The 18,888-nt window shown below is 36.0% G+C and overlaps 1 protein-coding gene across 6 annotated transcripts in view; it reads right to left on the minus strand.

Annotated features, from left to right (window-relative positions):
* bma (SCY1-like protein bma) overlaps window positions 1-18,888 on the minus strand; it is a 385,396-nt gene that overhangs the window by 267,730 nt on the left and 98,778 nt on the right. Inside the window, exon 1 of one of the 6 annotated variants that reach the window (XM_067788412.1) lies at window positions 11,387-11,473. The exons of the other annotated variants lie outside the window; for them this stretch is intronic. The gene's annotated coding sequence lies outside the window, so the exon portion shown is untranslated. Of the gene's footprint in view, window positions 1-11,386; window positions 11,474-18,888 lie in introns of those variants that run through there. 6 annotated transcript variants of the gene reach the window in all.

The following is an 18,888-nucleotide window of genomic DNA, read 5'->3' on the forward strand; positions in this document are numbered from 1 at the left end:
GGCCCACTCCCTCATAAAATACTCTTTAATACCTTCCATTTTATACACATGTCATACAAACACATACCACGGTTTCCCTCGGTTCATTTTCCTACATGGTTATTTTCCCTTATGTTGTCACCATAGCTCTCAACTGAGTATGTAATGTTCGGCTACACCCTAACTTAACCTTCCTTACTTGTTTTTGTTAAATTAAGCAAAGTATTTTTAGATTGCTATTTACAACAATGAATTCTTCTACGCCCAAATACTTCACACTGACCTTTTCATGTAGTAATTCAGCTGACGTTCAGAAGAAATTGTTATGGGTTCACAAGCGAATATTGGAAGTGGAAAGCACTGGATACGGCGAGCACTTCCAAAGTGTTATTGTCAGTGCAACGGACGGCGCTGATCGGTATCAGTGGCGCCCTCAGAATAACACCTACCTTGGCACTGAATGTCATGCTGAACATACACCCAGTAGATATCGCGGGAAAGGCAGCAGCGGCCCGGTCGTTGGTCAGGCTTCGTGATATGTGATATGGGCTTTCTCACTTCGAACACTCTAGCCTTCTTACTGTGCTCGGCTTTATCCCGGACTGGACGGACTATAGTATGCCCATAACTGCTCCCTGTACAACCTTCACCCCAGTCATTCCCCCGAGAGAGGAGTCATCGGGGGCAGTGGACCGGTTAACTTAATCACGGATGGGACAAAGTTGGACGGAAAGGTTGGCCGCACGTTTAAGTTGGCTGATCACTGCAGTGTAGTCCAAGCGAAATTTGCTGTGATTAAGGAGGCGGTGTATAAAATGCAATCCAGTTTTACTGCGGTTAGGGAATTTAACATCTACTCTTATAGGCAAGCGGCTATCAAGGCCTTGAGCTCAACTACAGTGCGATCCAGTGGGGAGTGCCTGACCTCGCTTGCGATTACAACGAACTATTTTATAATTACGAGTACCTGGGTCCCGGGCCATAGTGATATCCCGGTCATATCAAGCGGATCCCTTAGCCCACATCAGTACAACTGAACCGGATGAAGATGGCTGTACGGACCTCGGGATTCAGCTGGCCACCTGTGGTTTGCTCCTTCATAGTTGCGGCTCGTGTCAGCTCAGCAAACGTTGGGCGGACACCACCTCTTGCAGGGTAGCAAGACGTTTCTGGCCGGAAGTGGATGGCTGGAGGTCTGCCGAAGTACTTGGGTTCATTAAGGCTCACCCATTAATGGTCATTGCCGTTTACACAGGGCACTGTCCCTTGGGTAACCATGCCGTCCGTCTCAATATACTGGAAGGTGGAATCATCAAATCTCTTTATACTTGATTGCCTAGCTTTTGCCAGAACAAGGCGAAAGTACTTCGGTCTCGACTTACTTGGATCTCCCGAGGATTTATCCAAGGTTAAGATGGGTATCATTCGGAACTTTATCGTTGCTAACAAACGATTCTCTAAGTAGCTTTATCTACTTCACCGTTATTTTCTTTTATTGTATGTGGTATCACAATGGACCTTCATGCTGTCCAAGTGAACTTCGCCGATCAGGGTAGTTGCCACCAAACCTAACCTAATCTTACAAGCGAATATTGCGAACTTCATATTACTGTACAATAGGGTGGGCCAATTAATATGTTCACACCTATCTCTTTTGAGATTGATTATGGTAATCAATAGTCCTCTACTACTAATCATATGAAATTTTACACAATGCTTTTTTTTAAATGACACCTTAAAAGGAAGAAAAAAGCAGAGGCAGAAAGGCGTGAGTACGAGGAGCTTTAGCGGCTAGCCACTAGATATAAGGTCTGCAAATTTTACGAAAAAATTTTCCGACAGATCACAGTGGTCGGTTCCATAGGCCAAAAATAAAAAAAATCAAAGTGAAAAGTTTGTCACTGAATGTATCGTTAGTGTCTCTTATTAGAACGGCCTTTTAAAATGTATATTTGTTTTTGTTGTATTTGAACTGTACTCTTTAAGAATAGCTTCAAAAGTGAGGTTATGGTATTAGTTGGTTTTTGCAGTGTGAGCAAGTTAAAAACAAGTAAGAAAGGCTAAGATCGGGTGTAACCGAACATTACATACTCAGCTGAGAGCTTTGGAGACAAAATAAGGGAAAATCACCATGTAGGAAAATGAACCTAGGGTAACCCTGGAATGTGTTTGTATGACATGGGTATCAAATGAAAGGTATGAAAGAGTATTTTAAAAGAGAATGGGCTATAGTTTTATAGGTGGACGCGTTTTCGAGATATCGCCATAATTGTGGACAAGGGGTGATTCTAGAATTTGTTTGTACGATATGGTTATCAAATTAAAGGTATTAATGAATGTTTTAAAAGGGAGTAGCCCTTAGTTGTATATGTGAAGGCATTTTCGAGATATCGACCAAAATGTGGACCAGGGTGACCCAGAACATCATCTGTCGGGTACCGCTAATTTATTTATATTTGTAATACCACGAACAGTATTCTGCCAAGATTCTAAGGGCTTTTGATTTCGCCCTGCAGAACTTTTTCATTTTATTCTACTTAATATGGAAGGTGTCACACGCATTTTACAAAGTTTTTTCTAAAGTTATATTTTGCGTCAAAAAACCAATCCAATTACAATGTTTCATTCCTTTTTTCATTTTTCGTAATTTTCGTTATCAAAAAAGTAGGCGTGGTCATAGTCGGATTTCGGCCATTTTTTGTACCAAGATAAAGTGAGTCAGATAAGTACCTGAACTAAGTTTAGTAAAGAAATATCGATGCTTTTTACTCCAGTTATCGTGTTAAGGGCCGAGCGGAAGGACAGTCGGTCGACTGTGTATAAAAACTGGGCGTAGCTTCAACCGATTTCGCCCATTTTCACAGGAAACAGTTATCGCCATAGAATCTATGCCTCTACCAAATTTTAAAAGGATTAGTTAATGTTTGTTTGAGTTATGGCATTAAAAGTATTCTAGACAAATTAAAAGAAAAATGGCGGAGCCACGCCCATTTTGAAATTTTCTCTTTTATTTTTGTATTTTGTTGCACCATATCATTACTGGAGTTGAATGTTGACATAGTTTACTTATATACTGTACAGATATTCAATTTTTTGTTATAAGTAGTAGTAGTATATATTTATTTTCTCCAAAAAATCAGATACAGAGTATGACTTATGCTTTTGCGTACATCAAAACACTTAAATAAATAAATTAAAGTAGGCACTAGCGACAATAGCAGAGTATATTGTTTGTCGCACCACGTGTTAAATAAAATATTATCGAGTTACGAGAAACTTGGACAGAGCCTCGAAGTTAAATCCATTTAAACTGGCAACCACCTTGATCATATCTAAAGTTCTTTCACCAAAGTAAAGGGAACGAATGTTTTTATATATCGGACATGTGTCAATAAAGTGAAAAACGTCTTCTGGCTCCTGCAAGTTGCATACTGTGCAAAATGGAGACGATATGTTTTTATAGATTCTTGCGTTTAGATTCAACAAACCTCCACGTGCCGGGGGAATCAGACTGGCTGCATATGCACTGTAATCCTCAGTGAAATACATACTCTCCAACGGCACAAGGGCCGGGTAAAATTCGTGTATTATACTCAGCTAAGCGTTCTAAGAGCGAGGAAGTGAAGGCTGTATATTAGCTGATGACAACTGCGTAATGAAAGGTAGATTGACGGTGTTAGCAAGTTCTTTCCAAGTTTTCATCGAAGAAATCACCAGGTTGGAAGTCTCCTCTGCTAGAATACGCGGGAGTCTGTCATTTGATAGGCTAAAGCAGCGGGCGATATAGAGCATGTGCAGGCGAAGCATATGTAAATATAGGGGCTGCAAGCCTGTTTCCATATGCAACATGTAGTTTGGCGTATTAGAGGGAAGGAAAATTGGTTTCTTTACGAAAAATCTAAGCAGATTCTCAACTTGGTCGAATTCGTTAACCCCCCATACCTGCGCGCCGTAAAACATAATGGAACTGGAAGCCTTTTATTTTTATTTTCTGCGACAAACAGATGCGAGGGTTATTAATATAGCTCAGTCACGTTGCGTTAGTAGCGTTTTTAGCATCCACTAGCTTTGATTCCAAATGTTTATTAAAAGATAGTTAACAAGCGAGAAGTGCACCTAAGTATTTGTATTCGTTAACTACTTTAATAACTTCGCTACCGTAGATCCATTTCCATGAGCCGGGAGCACTACCACCTTTCCTAAATACCATGATTTTTTACTTGTTCACGTTGACAGTTAGTGCCCATTGACTACAATAATTGTAAAGGGAGTTTATCATTTCCTGTACCTGTTCCGGTAATTCCGCAAGCAAGACCAGATCATCATAAGCACCTTCACATTAATGTTCTTAACCCTGACACCCCCGCACAAATAGTAATTTAAGTCATTTAAGTACAAAGAGAATAGAACCGAGCTTAAGAGGCAGCCTCGGCGGATACCATGATTAACAGGGAAAGGCTCTGACAGATTGCCATCAAACAGAACGTTGCAAGACGTATTAGCATAGACTAAACTTAAAATTTCAATCATATGAGTTGAAATACCAAAGGAGGCTAGTTTATAAAAGAGAATATTGCGGAGGATCATATCAAAAGCACACGAGCAATCTACAAAAAAGGCAAAAGTTCTTTTATTACGTGAAAGATTGAGTTGGGCAATGCTTGAAAGCACAAAAATATTGTCTATCGTCGAAAAGCCTCTGCGAAAACCGGACTGAGACTCACTTAGAATATTGTTACAATCGATCCAAGCATTTATGCGACCAAGTAAAAGCCCAGAAAAGATTTTATAAATACACACCAATACTAAATATTCTCGCGGATTTTTTTATTCCCGCGGTAAAACTCCTCCAATTCTTTTCTCCTAGGGAGAAGAATAATTGGGGAATAGGAATTTCGAATTTTCGAAGTCAGCTGTTTTGTCAATTGAAATTTCATTGCGCATTTCTTATTTTGTTGAAAAAAACAGAAAAGTTGAATTATTGTTGCGAATTATAAACAATGCATTGTATTGAAATGAGTAATGAATTGGTGCCACAGCAACATCAACAGAGGAGCATAAGAAGAAGAAGACGGTGGGATAACACAAATCTGCCGGAGTTGCCTGCTTTCATTCAGCAAAACTATTTTCTAGCGGCCAGGTCGAGTTGAATTAGTCTTTCATCATATGCCAAATCTATTTAAGCGTTCTTAAAAATCCTTGCGCAATTTCTGGATGGCTGCATCAAATATGCGAAGAGCTCTTCCGTTGCTTTTGATATACTTTTCGACTTAAAATAAAGAATATTGTGGTTGTTGTTGTATTAGCAGTGAGAATATTGTGGTAGAATGTAAATACATATTTTAGCACAAATTTGTACAAATAAGTGTTCTTTCTTAAAAGAACCAATTTCCTTTAACTATTTTGATACATTCCCTTCAATTAAACTAGTGAAAAACTCCTATGAAATGGCAGAGAAATCTCCCTCTCCCTCACATTCATAATACCTACTTTTCTCCCATAACCGGTTTCCTCTTTTTCGAACATTGTTCAGAATAGGAGGAAAGGGAAAAGTGAAAAAACTCACAAGGAATTTTTATTTAGAATACGAGGAATGGGAGAAGGGAAAAAACTCCTACGGTATTTTCCTTTAGAATTGGGCTGATAGTGTCTAGCAAAGACAGACCTCCGTAATTTGTAGTAGTGTTAGGGTCACCTTTCTTAAAGAGGGCAGTTAAGATGGAGGAACTGAAAGAGGAAGGAATCTGCTTTCTCAAATAGATAAAGTTTAGAAGCGCCAGCAGTTCATTGAGGAAACATTTGGGAGCAAACTTGTAATTTTTTATTATAATTTGACTTAAAAAAAACTTTTTTTTAAGTGGGCGTGTTCGTCATAGGAATTTGCTTCTTTTTATTTAGCACACATATAGGAATAGGAGTAACGCTCTTGTCAAATTTCATCATGATATCTTCAACAACTGCCAAATTACGGCTTTCAAAACTTTCAAATTACCTTCTTTCAAAAGGGGCGGTGCCACGCCCATTGTCCAAAATTTTTATAATTTTCTATTCTACGTCATAAGGTCAAACCACCTACCAAGTTTCATCGCTTTATCCGTCTTTGGTAATGAATTATTACACTTTTTGGGTTTTTTCGAAATTTTCGATATCGAAAAAGTAGGCGTAGTTATAGTCCGATTTCGTTCATTTTAAATACCGATCTGAGATGAGTGCCCAGGAACCTACGTAGCAAATTTCATCAAGTTACCTCAAAATTTACTCAAGTTATCGTGTTTACGGACGGACGGACGGACATGGCTAAATAAATTTCTTTTTTCGCCTAGATCTATATATATATATATCGATTAGTTTATGCCGTTACGGATTACCGTTATGCGAACAAAGTTAATATACTCTGTTCGCTCTGCTCAGCTGAGTATAATAAAGTGCAAGTTTAAGCTATTTAAGAATACATAAAATATCATTGTATTGAAATAAATAAAAATGAATATTGAAGTCAAAGATATTTACTTAATTTTGAAATAATTTGAATGTCTTTAAATTTTTGTGTTGTTTTTTTTTTTGCTATCTAAAATTTCACCAGTGCCTTTATTAGTAGTGTTAATTTGCACAAATATTTCAGTTTCAGCTAAAGTTTTAGTTGGGTTGATCACCGATCCTCATGTTGCGACCTATATGTAATTATTAGATACAGTTTTAAGATTCTAAAGTGTTAATATCAGCTGCCACTTTCTGCCACTAGCTATGTTTTGCGACAGTTTTCTGATAGCGTCACACTGATAAATGATTGTCGTATATTATATACGCTCTCATGTAACATACGACACTATTTTATGCAGTCAACGATATGCAAGTGTAAACGTTTGTGTGTGTTTGTTGTTTTGTTATTGTTATGTATGCAAGATCTTTTAATAACTTTAATTTCTTTATTTAATCCTATTAAACATTGTATTTGCGATAGACACATCTTACCACTTTTCCCCCCACATCTACTTACTTTTTGTATGCATGCGGTGAAAATGGGTGGTTGTGGGTCGGTATGAAGGTACCACCCGCACCAATATTATTGAAAAAATAATTCTCACATATTTGTAAAGTCGTGATCAAAGTTTCACGTTAATATCTCTACCGGAAGTATTTTTGGCCACCAACTCCATATAAGACCGATCACTGTGCAGATGGAAGCTTTAAGTTCTGGGGACCACTCTTTAAGAACGAAAACGGAACCTTTTAATCGATATCCAGGGCGTACTTAGATTATGGAGAAAACACTTCCCTGCTCTCGTAGAGCAATGCAACGAACAGGGATGATAAGCCCGATGCAGTAATCGATGGTAATGGAATCAACGTACCCAATTATAACGAAGACAGAACACCAATAACCAGATTAAAAACAATAAAGCCGCGAGCGCTGGTGGATTGCCTGCTATTCAAATACGGTGGCGAAGAGTTGGTAAGATGCGTGCATCAGCTTCTTTGCATAATATGGTCAGACGAGTGCATGCCTGCAATTAAAATCTGACTATGTTTTGCCCAGTCCACAAGAAGGGGCATCCCACAAACTGCACCAAGTTTCGCGGAATCAACCTTCTTAATATCGCATGTCAAGTGTTCGTGCGAAAGTCTAAAGCCCACCGTGAATACGCTGATGGGCCCTTTACAATGCGGGTTCAGACCTGGTAAATCTGCCATCGCGTGCAAAGAAAAATAGACACACATCACTTCTTTGTCAATTTTAAAAGCGCCTTCGATAGCACGAAAAGGAGCTGTCTATATGCCGCGTAACTAATATGGCTGTGCAAAATTACGTTAAGCAACAGCGTAATTAGAATTTGGAAGGACCACCGTTGTTCGAAACTAAACGAGGTTGAAAATAATAATACACTATGCATAACTAACCAATCTGCGTGCAATTACTGGCGTATTCTGACGACATTGATATCATCGGCCTGAACACCCGTGCCATAAGTTCTGGGGGTAACTTGGCCCAGAAGTTTAATGTGGTCGTACTAGTCTTTCCCGAGAAGGTCGGGCTAGTATCTCGATGGTGCTTGTTACCGGAATATACCGGATCTATATCCGGCAAAGGACCATCACCATCGTTCGTAGAGTGTCCGTAAATGCAACAACAACAACAGCAACATTATTTAAGAAGATTTTATGTCGTGTTGAATGAGCAGTACGCAGACATGAACATAATCCAGCGAATTAAAACACAGCGGCTAAAAGACAATGCTTCGGCTAAAAAAGCTAGAGTAGGTCAAAAACTGTTCGAATTCCCTTCGTGTGACCAATTGGTGTCAGCTAACCCGGTGAAGGAGCGAGTACCGCGTCTTGTTGGACGGCCATAACCATTTAATTGGTTAAGCGCCAATTAAGTTAATAAGGAAGAAGCTGCCGTTAAGAGCAGAAAGAATATATACAGGTCCGTGGCATCAATTAGGAAAAATTACAGTAGCACGAAGAAAATTGCTAGAGATGCTCGGGCAAAATCTTCTAAATTTTCTATGGGCTTTCTTTTTCATCCTCTTACAAATCTTAGAGGAGTTTTCTGCTTATACGGCCCAATATTTTGGTGGAGCCAGTCTGTTTACCTTCACTTTTATATATTATACACTAAACTTCGAACAATTTATATAAAGAATTGTTGTTGTTGTTGTAAATATATGGACACTCTCCGAAATTTGTGCCTTTCCACCCATAGATTCATGAGGAACTTGCGGTTGCAAAGATTCGGTTGTTAAAGAACCAGGATTTTCCGTGGGGTGGTAAGGTGGACAATTGTGTTGGAGAAGCTATAAGATGCGCTGGCAACCCCTTGGAAGGGTTGCGCTACATAACCCCTTGAATCAATTTGGTATTTTAGTCGGCTCTTACGACAGGCATACCTACCCTGGATATATTCTAAGCCCCTTAACCCGCTGTGAGATATATAAACAGATCTTCTTTTAATGTTAAGGACTCGACAATAGCTGTTAAGCTATGCTCTAGTCGATTTTTAAAGATATCGGTCAAAGTATTCTACATGAAAATTGAGACTGTCAGGCAGAATGTCAAAAGAAACAAGTAAGGAAGGCTAAGTTAGGGTGTAACCGAACATTATGTACTCAGCTGAGGGCTGGAGCGACTTGCCGATATCTTTCTTCAGTTATCATTTCGTTTTATTTGAATATTTTTTTTAAATATGAAAATTTGGTTAAATTTGAACGTATTTCTTTATCATTTTTTTTTTTAATCACCACTGAAATATTTTCGAACAACTTTTAATTATGATTCCGATAAGAGCCAAAATTGTAGACCAAGGGTGACGGACGTTTTTTGGAACGATTTTCCTTCATTCTTTACCAAATAAGGAAAAATCACCATTTTGGAAAATGAACCTAGGGTAACCCTGGAATATGCTTGTATGCCATGAGTACCAAACGAAAGGTGTTAATGAGTATTTAAAAATCGAGTGGGCCATAGTTCTATAGGTAACGCCTTTTCGAGATATCGCCATAAAGGTGGACTAAGGGTGACTCTATAATGTGTTTTTATGATATGGGTATCACATTAAAGGTATTAATGAGGGTTTTAAAAGGGAATGGCCTTCAGTTTAATATGTGAAGGCGTTTTCGAGATATCGGCCAAAATGTGGACCAGGTTGACCCAGAACATCAGCAGTCGGGTACCGTTTCTTTATTTATATATGTAATACCACGAACAGTATTCCTGCCATGATTCCAAGGGCTTTTGATTTCGCAGACATTTTTCATTTTCTTCTACTTAATATTGTAGGTGTCACACCCATTTTACAAAGTATTTCCTAATGTTATATTTTGCGTCAAAAAGCCAATCCAATTACCATTTTTCATTCCTTTTTCCTATTTGGTATAGAATTATAGCATTTTTTCCTTTTTCGAAATTTTCGATAACGAAAAAGTGGGCGTGATCATAGTCGGATTTCGCCCATTTTTAATACAAGTATAAAGTGAGATCAGATAAGTACGTGAACTAAGTTTAGTAAAGATATATCGATTTTTGCTCAAGTTATCGTGTTCACGGCCGAGCAGAAGGACAGGCGGTCGACTGTGTATAAAAACTGGGCGTGGTTTCAACCGATTTCGAACATTTTCACAGAAAATATTTATCGTCATAAAAGCAATCCCCTTGCCAAATTAAACAAGGATTGGTAAATTTTTGTTCGGCTTATGGCATTAAAAGTTTTCTAGACAAATTAAATGAAAAAGGGCGTGGCCCCGCCTATTTTGAAATTTTCTTTTATTTTATGTATTTTGTTGCACCATATTATAACTGGAGATGAATGCTGACAAGAGGGCGTGTTGGTCATCGGATTTTGCTAATTTTTATTTAACACATAATAGTAATAGGAATAAAGTTCCTACCATTTTTCATCATGATATCTTCAACAACTGCCAAATGAAAACTTGCAAAACTTTTAAATTACCTTCTATTAAAAGTGGGCGGTACCACGCTAATTGTCCAAAATTTTACTGATTTTGGATTCTGCATCATAAGGTCTACCCACCTACCAAGTTTTATCGCTTTATCGGTCTTTGGCAATCAATTATCTCATTTCCTCGGTTTTTCGATATCGAAAAAGTGGGCGTGTTTATAGTCCGACATCGTTAATTTGAAATAGAATCTGAGATGAGTGCCCACGAACCTACATGCCAAATTTCATCAAGATACCTCAAAATTTACTCAAGTTATCGTGTTAAAGGACAGAGGGACAGACGGACGGACGGACATGGCTCAATCAAATTTTTTTTCGATACTCATGATTTTTATATGTGGAAGTCTATATCTATCTAGATTCCTTTATACCTGTACAACAAACCGTTATCCAATCAAAGTTAATATACTCTGTGTGCAAAGCACGCTGAGTATAAAAAGGCATATTCATATGTAGTCGTAGCTTGTCAAAGCTGGTAGCAGTATGTTTGTTGGTGACCTATTTATAAATATATGTTAAATATATGTAAATAAATAAATGTAAGGCGCGATAACCTCCGAAGAGATTTTAGGCCGAGCTTTTCTTCCAATTTAAGACATGCTCCTCTTTATTTTCCTTACAAATTGGCCGGACGGGACCTACATGTTTTATGCCGACTCCGAACGGCATCTGAGTTTTCACTGAGAGCTTTTCATGACAGAAATACACTCGGAGCGCTTGCCAAACACTGCCGAGGGGCAAACCCGCTTAGAAAAACTTTCTTCTAATTGAAAAACCTTATTTCTAAAATTTTGATGTTGCTTTGCCCGGCGTGTGAACCCAGGCCATACGGTATGGTAGGCTGAGCACGCTACCATCACACCACGATGGCCCCCTTAAATATGAAATATAAAAATCCAATCTGTCGTCTTTATAAATTGCAAATATAGCTATTAATAAAATAGTACTTACATATGTATTTGGCACTCTAGGTGTACATAGGTCCGAACCAGAAATGGGTATCACTAGTTACTGACTTCCCTTAGTTGAAAGAGGCTCAGTTTTGCTTATATTCTTTGGTCATATGCCCGACATATTTCAGCTCTGCGGTTAGTTATCTATGTACATATGTACATATTTTCATTTTATTTACGAATCAATTTTGATTGCTTTTTTTCAGTGCTATTATATTTTTGAATAATTTTTAGTTGTCAAATAAATAGCGTAAATTTTTTTCATCAACACAAGTGCCCATAGCGTAACGATACAAGGTGGCAGAATGGGACAGCTGATTATTAACTTTTTATACCTTTCATGAAAATGAAATGGTATATTAATTTCGTCACGAAACCGAAAATTGTAAGTCCTTAAAGGAAAATAGATAGACCCACCATTAAGTATACCGAAATAATCAGGTTGAAGAGCTGAGTTGTTTTAGCCATGTCCGTCTGTCCGTCTGTCCGTCTGTCCGTCTGTCTGTTTGTATGCAAACTAGTCCCTCAATTTTTGAGATATCTTGATAAAATTTGGTGAGCAGGTGTATTTGGGTGTCCGATTAGACATTTGTCGGAACCGACCGGATCGGACCACTATAGCATATATCCTCCATACAACCGATTTTTCAGAAAAAGAGGATTTTTGTAATATCTTACCCAATTTAACAGATTGAAGCTTCAAACTTCACCATATACTTTCGTATATTGAACATATTGTTGCCTGAAAAAATTTATGAGATCGGTCGTATATATAGTATATATCCCCCACAACCGATTGTTCAGATAAGGAACTTTTCGTAATTACTGCCCTATTTTAAGAGCTAGAGGCTTCAAATTTCAGCGAATGCTTACGTATATAGCATATATTTTTGTCTGAAAAAATCATAAAGATCGGTGGTATATATAGTATATATATGGTGGTATATATAGTATATATATATAGTATATATATATATATTTTCGCAAATTTTAGCCCCATTTTAACAGCTATAAGCTTCAAATTTCACCGATTGCTTACGTATATAGCATATATTGTTGTCTGAAAAAATCATAGAGATCGGTTGTATATATAGTATATATCTCATACAACCGATTGTTCAGATAAGAAACTTTTCGCAATTTCTACCCCATTTTAACAGCTATAAGCTTCAAATTTCACCGATTGCTTACGTATATAGCATATATTGTTGTCTGAAAAAATCATAGAGATCGGTTGTATATATAGTATATATCTCATACAACCGATTGTTCAGATAAGAAACTTTTCGCAATTTCTACCCCATTTTAACAGCTATAAGCTTCAAATTTCACTGATTGCTTACGTATATAGCATATATTGTTGTCTGAAAAAATCATAGAGATCGGTTCTATATATAGTATATATCTCATACAACCGATTGTTCAGATAAGAAACTTTTCGCAATTTCTACCCCATTTCAACAGCTAGAAGCTTCAAATTTCACCAACTGCTTACGTGTATAGCATATATTGATGTCTGAAAAAATCATTGAGATCGGTGATATACATAGTATATATCTCATACAACCGATTGTTCAGATAAGAAACTTTGCGCAATTTCTGCCCCGTTTTAACAGTTAGAAGCTTCAAATTTCACAAAATGCTTTCGTATATAGCATATATTGTTGTCTGAAAAAATCATAGAGATCGGTTGTATATATATTATATACTTCATATAAACTGTCATATTGACCCCTTTTTTACGGCTAGAAGCTTCAAGATTCATCAAATTTCATCAAAAAGTTACGTTTACGTCATATATTTTTGAAATACGTGATTCGTAGCCATAGTTTTTACATGCAGACCACAAAAAACGTGAAGCTTTGCATCCTCACACAGATTACCTACCTATTTTTATACCTTTCATGAAAATGAAATGGTATATTAATTTCGTCACGAAACCGAAAATTGTAAGTCCTTAAAGGAAAATAGATAGACCCACCATTAAGTATACCGAAATAATCAGGTTGAAGAGCTGAGTTGTTTTAGCCATGTCCGTCTGTCCGTCTGTCCGTCTGTCCGTCTGTCCGTCTGTCTGTTTGTATGCAAACTAGTCCCTCAATTTTTGAGATATCTTGATAAAATTTGGTGAGCAGGTGTATTTGGGTGTCCGATTAGACATTTGTCGGAACCGACCGGATCGGACCACTATAGCATATATCCTCCATACAACCGATTTTTCAGAAAAAGAGGATTTTTGTAATATCTTACTCAATTTAACAGATTGAAGCTTCAAACTTCACCATATACTTTCGTATATTGAACATATTGTTGCCTGAAAAAATTTATGAGATCGGTCGTATATATAGTATATATCCCCCACAACCGATTGTTCAGATAAGGAACTTTTCGTAATTACTGCCCTATTTTAAGAGCTAGAGGCTTCAAATTTCAGCGAATGCTTACGTATATAGCATATATTGTTGTCTGAAAAAATCATAAAGATCGGTGGTATATATAGTATATATATGGTGGTATATATAGTATATATATATAGTATATATATATATATTTTCGCAAATTTTAGCCCCATTTTAACAGCTAGAAGCTTCAAATTTCACCGAATATTTACTTATATAGCATATATTGTTGTCTGAAAAAATCATAGAGATCGGTTGTATATATAGTATATATCTCATACAACCGATTGTTCAGATAAGAAACTTTTCGCAATTTCTACCCCATTTTAACAGCTATAAGCTTCAAATTTCACCGATTGCTTACGTATATAGCATATATTGTTGTCTGAAAAAATCATAGAGATCGGTTGTATATATAGTATATATCTCATACAACCGATTGTTCAGATAAGAAACTTTTCGCAATTTCTACCCCATTTTAACAGCTATAAGCTTCAAATTTCACTGATTGCTTACGTATGTAGCATATATTGTTGTCTGAAAAAATCATAGAGATCGGTTCTATATATAGTATATATCTCATACAACCGATTGTTCAGATAAGAAACTTTTCGCAATTTCTACCCCATTTCAACAGCTAGAAGCTTCAAATTTCACCAACTGCTTACGTGTATAGCATATATTGATGTCTGAAAAAATCATTGAGATCGGTGATATACATAGTATATATCTCATACAACCGATTGTTCAGATAAGAAACTTTGCGCAATTTCTGCCCCGTTTTAACAGTTAGAAGCTTCAAATTTCACAAAATGCTTTCGTATATAGCATATATTGTTGTCTGAAAAAATCATAGAGATCGGTTGTATATATATTATATACTTCATATAAACTGTCATATTGACCCCTTTTTTACGGCTAGAAGCTTCAAGATTCATCAAATTTCATCAAAAAGTTACGTTTACGTCATATATTTTTGAAATACGTGATTCGTAGCCATAGTTTTTACATGCAGACCACAAAAAACGTGAAGCTTTGCATCCTCACACAGATTACCTACCTATTTTTATACCTTTCATGAAAATGAAATGGTATATTAATTTCGTCACGAAACCGAAAATTGTAAGTCCTTAAAGGAAAATAGATAGACCCACCATTAAGTATACCGAAATAATCAGGTTGAAGAGCTGAGTTGTTTTAGCCATGTCCGTCTGTCCGTCTGTCCGTCTGTCCGTCTGTCCGTCTGTCTGTTTGTATGCAAACTAGTCCCTCAATTTTTGAGATATCTTGATAAAATTTGGTGAGCAGGTGTATTTGGGTGTCCGATTAGACATTTGTCGGAACCGACCGGATCGGACCACTATAGCATATATCCTCCATACAACCGATTTTTCAGAAAAAGAGGATTTTTGTAATATCTTACTCAATTTAACAGATTGAAGCTTCAAACTTCACCATATACTTTCGTATATTGAACATATTGTTGCCTGAAAAAATTTATGAGATCGGTCGTATATATAGTATATATCCCCCACAACCGATTGTTCAGATAAGGAACTTTTCGTAATTACTGCCCTATTTTAAGAGCTAGAGGCTTCAAATTTCAGCGAATGCTTACGTATATAGCATATATTGTTGTCTGAAAAAATCATAAAGATCGGTGGTATATATAGTATATATATGGTGGTATATATAGTATATATATATAGTATATATATATATATTTTCGCAAATTTTAGCCCCATTTTAACAGCTAGAAGCTTCAAATTTCACCGAATATTTACTTATATAGCATATATTGTTGTCTGAAAAAATCATAGAGATCGGTTGTATATATAGTATATATCTCATACAACCGATTGTTCAGATAAGAAACTTTTCGCAATTTCTACCCCATTTTAACAGCTATAAGCTTCAAATTTCACCGATTGCTTACGTATATAGCATATATTGTTGTCTGAAAAAATCATAGAGATCGGTTGTATATATAGTATATATCTCATACAACCGATTGTTCAGATAAGAAACTTTTCGCAATTTCTACCCCATTTTAACAGCTATAAGCTTCAAATTTCACTGATTGCTTACGTATGTAGCATATATTGTTGTCTGAAAAAATCATAGAGATCGGTTCTATATATAGTATATATCTCATACAACCGATTGTTCAGATAAGAAACTTTTCGCAATTTCTACCCCATTTCAACAGCTAGAAGCTTCAAATTTCACCAACTGCTTACGTGTATAGCATATATTGATGTCTGAAAAAATCATTGAGATCGGTGATATACATAGTATATATCTCATACAACCGATTGTTCAGATAAGAAACTTTGCGCAATTTCTGCCCCGTTTTAACAGTTAGAAGCTTCAAATTTCACAAAATGCTTTCGTATATAGCATATATTGTTGTCTGAAAAAATCATAGAGATCGGTTGTATATATATTATATACTTCATATAAACTGTCATATTGACCCCTTTTTTACGGCTAGAAGCTTCAAGATTCATCAAATTTCATCAAAAAGTTACGTTTACGTCATATATTTTTGAAATACGTGATTCGTAGCCATAGTTTTTACATGCAGACCACAAAAAACGTGAAGCTTTGCATCCTCACACAGATTACCTACCTATTTTTATACCTTTCATGAAAATGAAATGGTATATTAATTTCGTCACGAAACCGAAAATTGTAAGTCCTTAAAGGAAAATAGATAGACCCACCATTAAGTATACCGAAATAATCAGGTTGAAGAGCTGAGTTGTTTTAGCCATGTCCGTCTGTCCGTCTGTCCGTCTGTCTGTTTGTATGCAAACTAGTCCCTCAATTTTTGAGATATCTTGATAAAATTTGGTGAGCAGGTGTATTTGGGTGTCCGATTAGACATTTGTCGGAACCGACCGGATCGGACCACTATAGCATATATCCTCCATACAACCGATTTTTCAGAAAAAGAGGATTTTTGTAATATCTTACCCAATTTAACAGATTGAAGCTTCAAACTTCACCATATACTTTCGTATATTGAACATATTGTTGCCTGAAAAAATTTATGAGATCGGTCGTATATATAGTATATATCCCCCACAACCGATTGTTCAGATAAGGAACTTTTCGTAATTACTGTCCTATTTTAAGAGCTAGAGGCTTCAAATTTCAGCGAATGCTTACGTATATAGCATATATTGTTGTCTGAAAAAATCATAAAGATCGGTGGTATATATAGTATATATATGGTGGTATATATAGTATATATATATAGTATATATATATATATTTTCGCAAATTTTAGCCCCATTTTAACAGCTAGAAGCTTCAAATTTCACCGAATATTTACTTATATAGCATATATTGTTGTCTGAAAAAATCATAGAGATCGGTTGTATATATAGTATATATCTCATACAACCGATTGTTCAGATAAGAAACTTTTCGCAATTTCTACCCCACTTTAACAGCTATAAGCTTCAAATTTCACCGATTGCTTACGTATATAGCATATATTGTTGTCTGAAAAAATCATAGAGATCGGTTGTATATATAGTATATATCTCATACAACCGATTGTTCAGATAAGAAACTTTTCGCAATTTCTACCCCATTTTAACAGCTATAAGCTTCAAATTTCACTGATTGCTTACGTATATAGCATATATTGTTGTCTGAAAAAATCATAGAGATCGGTTCTATATATAGTATATATCTCATACAACCGATTGTTCAGATAAGAAACTTTTCGCAATTTCTACCCCATTTCAACAGCTAGAAGCTTCAAATTTCACCAACTGCTTACGTGTATAGCATATATTGATGTCTGAAAAAATCATTGAGATCGGTGATATACATAGTATATATCTCATACAACCGATTGTTCAGATAAGAAACTTTGCGCAATTTCTGCCCCGTTTTAACAGTTAGAAGCTTCAAATTTCACAAAATGCTTTCGTATATAGCATATATTGTTGTCTGAAAAAATCATAGAGATCGGTTGTATATATATTATATACTTCATATAAACTGTCATATTGACCCCTTTTTTACGGCTAGAAGCTTCAAGATTCATCAAATTTCATCAAAAAGTTACGTTTACGTCATATATTTTTGAAATACGTGATTCGTAGCCATAGTTTTTACATGCAGACCACAAAAAACGTGAAGCTTTGCATCCTCACACAGATTACCTACCTATTTTTTATTTTATATTTATCTTAAAAATCGTTTAGATATGTTCAAATTTCACCAAATGCTTACGTGTATAGCATATATTGTTGTCTGAGAAAATCATAGATACCGGTGGTATATATAGTATATATCCCATACAACCGATTGTTCAGATAAGAAACTTTGCGCAATTTCTTCCCCATTTTAACAGTTATAAGCTTCAAATTTCACCGATTGCTTACGTATATAGTATGTATTGTTGTGTCAAAAAATCATAGAGATCGGTGATATATATAATATATATATGATGGTATATATAGTATATATATATAGTATATATATATTTTTTTTACGATTTCGGCCCCATTTTAACAGCTAGAAGCTTCAAATTTCACCAACTGCTTACGTGTACAGCATATATTGATGTTTAAAAAATCATTGAGATCGGTGGTACACATAATATATATCTCATACAACCGATTGTTCAGATAAGAAACTTTGCGCAATTTCTGCCCCGTTTTAACAGTTAGAAGCTTCAAATTTCACAAAATGCTTACGTATATAGCATATATTGTTGTCTGAAAAAATCATAGAGATCGGTCGTATATATATTATATACTTCATATAAACTGTCATTTTGACCCCTTTTTTACGGCTAGAATCTTCAAAATTCATCAAATTTCATCAAATAGTTACGTTTTCGTCATATATTTTTGAAATACGTGATTCGTAGTCATAGTTTTTACACGCAGACCACAAAAAACCTGAAACTTTGCATCCTCACACAAAGTACCTACCCGTTTTTATACCTTTCATGAAAATGAAATGGTATATTAATTTCGTCACGAAACCGAAAATTGTAAGTCCTTAAAGGAAAATAGATAGACCCACCATTAAGTATACCGAAATAATCAGGTTGAAGAGCTGAGTTGTTTTA

Source organism: Eurosta solidaginis, chromosome 5, assembly GCF_040869045.1.
Source record: "Eurosta solidaginis isolate ZX-2024a chromosome 5, ASM4086904v1, whole genome shotgun sequence".
In the NCBI taxonomy this organism is placed as follows: domain Eukaryota; kingdom Metazoa; phylum Arthropoda; class Insecta; order Diptera; family Tephritidae; genus Eurosta; species Eurosta solidaginis.